Source organism: Poecilia reticulata, linkage group LG1 (assembly GCF_000633615.1).
Source record: "Poecilia reticulata strain Guanapo linkage group LG1, Guppy_female_1.0+MT, whole genome shotgun sequence".
Taxonomy (NCBI): Eukaryota; Metazoa; Chordata; class Actinopteri; order Cyprinodontiformes; family Poeciliidae; genus Poecilia; species Poecilia reticulata.
The window spans coordinates 22526169-22534404 of record NC_024331.1 but is presented as its reverse complement, the minus strand read 5'-3'; positions in this window follow the sequence as shown (position 1 = coordinate 22534404).

The following is an 8236-nucleotide window of genomic DNA, read 5'->3' as shown; positions in this document are numbered from 1 at the left end:
TTTTTGTGACATGAAAATGTGCAAAACATTCAAGTGGTATGAATCATTTTGTTATAATCACTGTGAAGAAAGTCTGATTGTCATGCAACCAACATTTGATGTTGTTTTATCATCAGTGTTTCTTCTTCATCTTCTCCTTCTTCTTCTTCTTTTTTAAATCAATGTTTCATCTTGATTACTCAGTTTAATTCATTTGGGATGTCTGAGAACAATAATCGTGTCCCATTGTTAGTCCAATATTGCTCCGTTATTGTTGTCTGTTTCTACATTTCATGATGCACCACACATTTTCGTAATGGGCTGCAGCGGGCAGGCCAATACAGCACTTAGTAAGCATAATTAATAACGCAGCTCTGCTTTTCTTTCCATGACAAATGCAACTCCTATAGAAATCTGAGATGGAGCCAGAAGACTGCAGAGTCAGCAGCATCAGATACATGTTGAGCTTGATGTGTCAAAGATCCCCCTGCTGACTGTAAAAGTCTTCAGCTCCCTTGTGTTTTTTCACCTAATTCTGTGAAAAATCTGCTCCACAATCAGGTTTCAAATATTTCTGAGCGAGGCCTGAAAAAAGGAGCACAATTAGGATCTAGGTGCACTTTTGTTCTGTCATCTGGAAACAAAAAGAGACCTTTTGGTGGATATTACGTTATTTTTAAAACCGCTCATTATTAAATCATTGCAAGTCAGTAATTTGATGTAATCACCTGGATTTCGTTAGATAGAAAGGTAAATTTTTTCTACCAATTTGAAAAACTAAGCTTGACCACATTGTTTAATAACTAGGATGGAATAGGATCTAACTACTCCTAAGTTTCAGGATGAATAAATTCTAGTAAGATTTGCAGTTATCAGTTACTTATGAGTTATTCTAATAGTTTTCATCTGATTAAAACAGCAGCACGGTGTATTTCCTTAGTTTATTGCACATTCCTTTACTGTTTGGTTTCATAAATGGAGGAAAATAACATCAATTGATTTGTGTAGCTGATAGTGGTTGGTTCAATAACAATTATAAAATCTCAGTGGTTTTAAAACGCACTAAACTTGATTGGTACGTCATTCCCAGCTTCAAGACAAATCGAATGCAGAATACTGTAAGCTCCTATCTCTTAGAGACATCACTCCTGACTATCTCTGTCCTCCACTTGGTCAAAAACAAGTGAAGGACACTGAACATTGAAAACTGATGTTTTTTGATAGAAGCTACAGACCAGTTAAAAGATGGTCCACAGACCAGATGAGACCCAAGTGAGACTTCATGACCTTCATGCAAAATGTCATTAGTGTTAAAAAAAACAGACACTTTATGGTGCTGAGAAGACAGGAGAAGATAATTACAGGGAGGAAAACCTGTTAGAGACTGGGCTAGAGATTTGCTTTCCACCTTGAGCATGCAGCCAATACTCAAATAAAATGAAGTAGATCTAAGCACCTTCCGATGCAGAATGGCCTAGTTAAAGTTTAGTATCTCAGGAAGACTGTAAGATTGATTTTCTTAACAGATACTCTCCATCTAACTTGACTGAGTTTAAGATGTTTTGCTAAGAATAATGGGCAGAAAAAGTTTCACTATAGACATGCAAAGCTTCCAAAAAGAAAAAGAAAAAAGAAAGCCCTAAAGACTTGTAGTTGTAACTGAAGCACGCAACGGTTAAACACATTATTGTTTCAGGGGGGGCTAAGTACAAATTCAGACCACACTGTTCTGATATTTATTTATAAAAGCTCTTTTAAAAACCATATATTATTTCCCTACTTCAACATTCTGCACTGCTTTGAGCCGGTCGCTCTCACAAAATCCCAATGAAGTGCGCTAAAGTTTGTGATTGTAATGTGACAAAATGCTTTGCACGGCGCTCTATATCCTTTCCTCCCACAGATAGCTGCAGCTCTATGTTTTTTATGACTCTGAGCAGCAGCAGCTGCTGCAGGCTCAGTAAACCGACTCTCGTGACTTCTGGCTCTGTTTGCAAGAAGTTGCCGTTAATGCAAAGCAGACTGTTAATGCTTTTATGGCCTTTCACCGTTTAAGTGGGTTCTGTCTAGCTGCTCGGCAAATGACTCGGAAATTTTGTGGATTGTCTCCCGTTCTTCTCTTTTCACTCTAAGTGTCATCACAGAGATTGCACACAGAGGCGTGAGCAGCATCCAAGCTGATCCGCCTGCTGCTGGGAGGAAACTCACTAAGCATGTGTAGCACCTCAGCTCTCAGAGGGGGAAACGTTATAGTTAGGAGTCTATCGATTTTCCACTTCTGCGTGTGAACCCTCTGCGGGGGTTCATATCATGAGCATCTACCGTATCATATCATATGTGTGAGTTTCATGTGGCTCTTTGTAAGTTCTCACGTACACACAGTTAAAACTCACACACACACACACACGCACACCCCCACACACACACACACACACACACACACACACACACACACACACACACACACACACACACACACAGGCAGGACACAGACACACACAAATGGTCTCTGAGTTAAACTGATCATGAAAATTACATTTATTTTATTCACTCCGTCTCCTTCAAACTGATCTCTCCTGCAGCGTGGTTCCACCATCTTTCCTGTGTTTTGTTTTACTTTGTTTTTCCAGTTCATGCCTCATCTTCTTAACCATTTCCCTCTTGATGCCCTGTTCTGCACCTGAGCCATTTATGTTCATATTTGATTTTCCAAAATAACAAAATTTTCAAATTTTCCACTGAAAAGATTGTTCACTGCTTTCTTTTTTGCCACAGCTAGCTTTGTTTGGGATCATTTGACACTTTGATGGATTGGCATCAGCTCCCTTTGTGGTTACTTCTTGTTTTGTTCCACTGTCTGCCAGAGTCTGTGATTACTGCATGTTTGTCTCGGTGGGTATTATGTGCAACTCTGGCAGTAATTCTCGTGTGTGTAGGAACATCCATGCAGGTTTGAAGAGCACTGGGTTTGGTAGAAAAGTGTGCAGTTGTCTAATTAGTCTTAGATAAACTGGAAAAACATTGTTGGAGGAGTTGTTTTGTCTGGTGCAACGATTACTGAAGTAACAAGGTTTAAAAGGCTTTAATTAACTGGTCTCAGTGCACAAATTACCTTTTATGTGTAATGATAGATCTGTCAGGCTATAAAGGCATGGGTGACATATTAAGAGATTGTGCATTTGGATCAGTCTACTGAGTGAAATGGTCCACAAAATGCTGCCAGACAGTAACATTGATTAGAGAAGCTTGAGGTGTTAAATTGAGACACTTCATCAATTTTCTACAATTTCAAAATTACTTTCTTGACCATTGCCATTCCACGCAATACGGTCATTTGCATATAGACGCTGCAATACATAAGCGGAAGAAAATATCCAAACAATACAATCTAGGAATCCAGAACCAACATGCACTTATTTATTTCCAAAAACCAGTTGAAATTGTTCCACCAATACCGCTTGATTTTGGGTTGCCTGACATGAACAAATGAACTAATCTCTTGTTTGTCAAGCTTAGCACAAGCTAAGACTGTGAAAGACGATTGAGATTTTAAGCAATAATGAGAATATAAAGTGGTTAAGGGCTGAACGAGCCAGAGCCTCCTGCTGGTCAAAATCTGTTGTTTTGTCCTCGCTGTTTCTTTGTTTGTTTGTTTACATCTCTCCTATCTCCATCTTATCTTCCCTTACTGTCATGCTCATATGCTTTGCTTTTGTTTCATCCAGTATCTCATCCGCCCTCTGTACCGCCCTCTCTCTCTCTGCTTCCAGCTCCACGCTCTCTCCCTCCTGCGTCCATCCCTCTCTCCTTACGGGGGATTAGGGCGACTCACAGCCTATTCGATGCTAATCGGGTTTATCCAGACAGAGGACGATCATTGGGCTATCAGTAATTACCCCTTACTCATACTAGCTTCTACAGTTATGTGCGCTGACACATTTTCAATCCACATCATCTCTTTGCATCAAACATATTTTTATCACAGCAGCGTGATGTCACCACAGATTATTGAGACAGATTCTGTCTCCTTTGTTTGACAACACAAAAGTCCATCTGTCAGGAAACTGAGTCTGCTTCATTCAAATATGCTCAAAATGTACTTCTTTTGTAAAAATGATTAGTGTATCTTTGAGACGGTCTATTCCAGATTTGAGAACAAAACTAAGGGATTTTCTTGTAGGATCATTTGCTCCAAATGTTAAAGCTATGCAAGAAACTTCTGTGTAAAAACCAGCCAGAATTACTTTAGATGTAGTTTGTTGCCTATAGAAGGTCTTGGTCAGTTTTTCTATTTGTTTTTGCTATTTTGTTGTGCAATATTTTTGATCCAAATTATATTATAATAAATTATTAAAGGAGTGGTTTTAATTACTGCTTTAGCTAAATCCAGTGAGCTGCATTTCAGACCATTTTAACCTGAAAAACATTTTTTTTTTTTGCCATAACAAAGTTGGGATATTCTGGTGACAGCACAACTATTAGTTTTACATGCCACAAATCCAGGCTTATCATGAGAGTTGTAGAAAGAAAACTGTTGGAAAAAATTGTAACAAGTTCTGTTTAAAGTTACCAACTACTGCACATCATTTTAAATCCCCACTTCAAAACATGGTGATGGCAGCATCATCCTGTGGGTCTGTGTTAGAACAAGTTGCTCATTAAAAAGAACAGCCAAGACAGGAATCACAAAGAGTCTCTCTAGATCTTCAGGAGGAAGATACAATGAGTTACAGTCAGTCAAAAGAAATGATCCTGCTTATATTCACTTTTTATGAACGTAACACAAATGCAGGGTGGAGGATAAGAGAGTTTCCACCTCTGCAAAATCCCCTAGAACAATGGTTTCTTATCTGTGCTAACTGTCCTTATCTCTCAACAGGAAGTGAACCACAAATGCTGCCATGTGTTTCACTTTAACCGTCAAGAAGTTACAGTATTCTGAATCTGTACTATGTTCTGGAAATAATAAGGTCAAGAGGAACAGATGAGTAAGTAATAAATGAAATCAATGCAATCAGTGCAACTGATGCAACTGATTCTCAGTTGACAACATAAAAATTATTTTTTTTCCAGAAGTATGCTTTTATTTCAGCAAGAACAGAGCTAGTAAGAGTTGATGGGGGAAAAGCACTGAGCTGAATCTTAAAGAAAAACCAGTTAGGGGCTGCAAAAGACACTAAAATATGTAAAATGGGTAAAAAAAAAAAAAAAAAAAGCAAAGGTCCAATTCCAGCACAGACTGAAATCCAATGAATAATCTGTGGTAGAATAAAAAAAATAATGCCACAGACTTACTCTATTCAGTCTGATTAAGTTTGATCTGCTCTTAAAAACAGAGTGGACAAAAAAATGTCAGTCTCTGCATCCAAAGATGGTATAAAACATTTTAAACAAAACACTTCCAGCTGGAATTTCAGTAAAAGGTGGTCTGACAAAGTATTGAGCCAGGAGGGCTGAATGCATGCCACATTTTTCAGATTTATATTTCTAAAAAAAAAAAAGTTTTTAAACCATGCCTTAGGTTTTATTTTTTATTTTAATTTTTTTTCATTTTACAATTATGCTACAATTGTTTTTGTCTGTTCCACTAAAATACATTGAAGTTTGTGGTTATAATGTGAAATTTCAGGCATTGATATCTGTAATGACCATGCCAATGTCTTTTTGTTTGTATAAATAATAATAATAATAATAATAATAATAATAATAATAATAATAATAATAATAATAATAATAATAATAATAATAATAATAATAATAATAATAATAATAATAATAATAATAATAATAATAATAATAATAATAATAATAATAATAATAATAATAACATACAATTTTATGCCATAATTTGACCAGTAATATTAGTACTAAAATGAAAAGACATTTTTTGTGTTTTTCTTTTTTTCCTCAAAGGTTAACAATCCACTGAGATGCAGCCTATTTTGGAGTATTCAGTCAAAGTAAAAGTTCTAAATTTCTCTTAAGGATAAAACTTCAATATGTTACTTATTTATTTATTTATTTATTTATTTATTTATTTATTTAACCCTCCTGTTGTCCTCATTTTCTGTATATGAGGAAAACATATAGCGATCTCGGGTCATTTTGATTTATCTATCTGTGCTTTTAGTTCAGTCTGTCCAGTCCTAACTGAAAGCAAAGAACAATAACTGAACCACCAATGGACACTTAGGCACCACACAAAGTTGATATTAAAAAAAGAAACTACACACATTCCTGCCCTGACCGTAGTCAAGTGGACACAAATGGACAGATATCAGGTTTATAATGTCCACTCAGCAGACAAAGAGAAGAGCTTGGCTGGATTGTATCGAGGGGGGGAAATAAAGCTTAACCTGAGCTTTTAGACAATCATTAAAAGGAGGAACAATGAGGTTTCCTTTGAACTGCACGTGTCTCCAAATGTGTGTAGCTGTCCTGCATGTGTCAAAGACGATGCTGGTTTCTGCCTGGGGGTGTGAAGATAGCTCCATTTGCAGGTGATTGAGTTAGGGTGAGTGTGTGTCTGTGTGTGTGCGTCACCAAAAAAAAAGAAAGAGAGGGGGGAAGGTGAAGGAGAACAAGAGGGAGGGTGGAACAAGGAGAGGGAGGAATGTTTTTCATTACGTAATTTAATCTAAGTGGCTATTTTTCTTGTATAAAACCTCCATTGCCCTCAGTGAGACCGCTGTCCTCATCTGTCTAAAAGCACTGAGTGAGTCACGCTGCAGATCCACACACACACACACACACACACACGCACACACACGCACACGCACACACACACACACACACACACACACACACACCATTAGGCCATTTATTGTTTCTTTTTTCATCTTTGTTCCACAGAAAATGTGACTTACTGATTTCTTAATTTTGAAACATGATTCCAAACTCTGATGAACTGGAGACCAGAATGAGTCGGTTCCCCACTTCAGTCAGTATTTAGTCTCTAGTCATAAAATAGTTTTAATGTTGGACCTTCATCAGGGCTTTGGATCGATTCTCAGGTTCTGCAGCTGAACCAGAACCTTCAGCTGCATCCTCTGCATAAATGAACTAAACTCATCAAGCTAAATATTTTTTATCATCATCAATCACTGGCCGCTTAAAGCAGCTTTCTGTTCTGTATTGTTTTATTAATTTATATTAATTCATAAAGTAAAACTGTTATGAGAACCTATAGACAAGCTCATAAAGACATAAATATGAGTTTAGTTAGATTCTCCTGCAGCATCTTTAAATATTCATCATTGTAATTAATAATGAGATCAAACTGGCTCCAGCTCCCCTGATCTTCCAGTCTTCCCAGTATCTCCTCCACCAGCTCCCTCTGGGACCCTGCAGGTGTTGCATACCTGTTGGTTCCAGGTGTGTGTGGGTCCTCCAGCGGCTCTCTGATGGTTTCTCCACCTCTGACTCTCTGAGGCTGAATGAACACACTGCTGCCTGCTACACAGACTCAGATCCAGGACCCAGCGGGCCGTCAGAGGACAAACACGAGGCTTTCTACTGCGCATCATTGACTCACTACTGCCATCTGGTGGCCGAGTTGAGTGTCTGCGCTTCAGGTTATTTTCTCAGTACTTAAAGAATCTCCTTTAATCCTCCAGATGCTCTTGATCAGCATATTTCCTCCAGGTTTTCTGAAGGTCAGTTTTCATTTGGTCAGATTTTAAACTTCTTTTTTTTTTTTTTTTACGTGCAGAAGCCATTTCCACCATTTATTACTACTGTTTAATTTTATTTTTATTGATTTGACTTTTCATTTCTGGTTAGTTTAAATACATTATGGGAAAACAGAAAATATCAGTGAGTGATTAAAATTTGTAAGATTTTAATTCAGTTGGAAAAAACTAATATTACATAGAGCCTAAAAGGCAGGATGTGGAACCACAATCAATCAATCCATCAAATTTTATTTGTATAGCACATTTCAGCAGCAAGGCATTTCAAGGTGCTTTACATAACTAAAGAAATAATAAAAACAGCGTGTGACATTGAATAAACAGTAAAAAAAGAGAGATTTTGAAAAGAAAAAGATTAAAAACGATAAAAACAAACTTGTTACGGAATCTAAGCACCTGTCATCACCGGACTCTGCCGTCCATTTAACACGGTATTATCAAGGTATTATCAAGGTATTATCCAGGTATTATCAAGGTATTATCCAGGTATTATCCAGGTATTATCCAGGTATTATCCAGGTATTACCCAGGTATTACCCAGGTATTAACCAGGTATTATCCAGGTA